Source organism: Arachis stenosperma, chromosome 10 (assembly GCF_014773155.1).
Source record: "Arachis stenosperma cultivar V10309 chromosome 10, arast.V10309.gnm1.PFL2, whole genome shotgun sequence".
NCBI classification, from domain to species: domain Eukaryota; kingdom Viridiplantae; phylum Streptophyta; class Magnoliopsida; order Fabales; family Fabaceae; genus Arachis; species Arachis stenosperma.
In genome coordinates this window covers 23,413,053-23,414,315 of record NC_080386.1, presented here as the reverse complement: position 1 = coordinate 23,414,315, position 1,263 = coordinate 23,413,053, and positions in this window count along the sequence as shown.

Genomic DNA, 1,263 nt, shown 5'->3' with positions numbered 1-1,263 from the left:
TAAAATTAATTTATCTAATTTTATTATAAGATATCATGAACTATTATGTCAATATTATTTATTTATTAACTACTAATTTGTTTGAAGCAAACTTATTACATAATAATTTGGAGTATTAATATTGCATATTCATCTGCTAGTTAAGATAAAATAAATTCAGTTAATATTAAAGTAATATTATTTTCGTCAATTATTCCTTTTAAGTTGTTCAAATAAATTTAAACAATATCTTAATTATTTTTTAAAAAATATATTTAATTTATGTATGCAGTTATTTTGTTCTAAAAATACAAAGTATTTGATTCATTTTTTCATTGTAATAAATAATAACTGACTTTGTAAAGGAAAAAAATACAATAAACTATATTTTAATAAAAAATTTCATATTTTAGGTACAATACCAACAATAATTTTAACATAAAAAAATAACGTAAAATATAAATAGTGCATCTAATATGAGACACTGTCTCATTCTTCCCTTTCACAGACTCATCCTCAACATGAGAGTGAGTTCTTATAGTTTCGTTTTCTTTTTTCCTTAACAAAAACAACTATCCATAATACACATCAATTATAAATTTTATTCTCTCTTTTTTACGTTATCGTTACAATACGTTGTTTAGCTTGTGAACAAAATAGTATCTCTGTAAATCTATATATATTTATATCTGTACCTTATAATTCTTTCTATAAATTAAATGATATTATTGTATCTTATAATGCTCATTATGTCCAAAATAAGTACATTTACACTTAATTATCTTCTGATCATCTCATACAAAATTTTTTTAGGTTTCTTTTTGTCCATGACTAGTGATCTATTATCATGACCAAATGTTCTACAATTTCTTGCGGTTCACATCACGTCTAACTTACCTAACACGAAATTCCACCATCATTTTGAAAATAAATTCCATTACACAATAAATATTATCATCTTGAAAGTTCATTCTTTATCATTTGATCTTCTATTTCCATTCAACATAACTAATTTAACTATAGAAGGATAACATTTAATGATAATCAGATACCCCTCTTATCTGTCAACTTTAGTCTCCATTTTTTTTTTTATCTCAAACCTATTGTTAAAAATGGACTTTTAAACAATAAATTTATAAAACCTAAAATGTTTCATAATAAAAGCCAGAGCAAATTGGCGAAAAATTGCCAGAGAGATTATCATGAAATAACTTATGTACCAACAATAATACAAGAATAATACAAAAATACAGTACATGATTTAGTGTTATTCATTATTTTAAG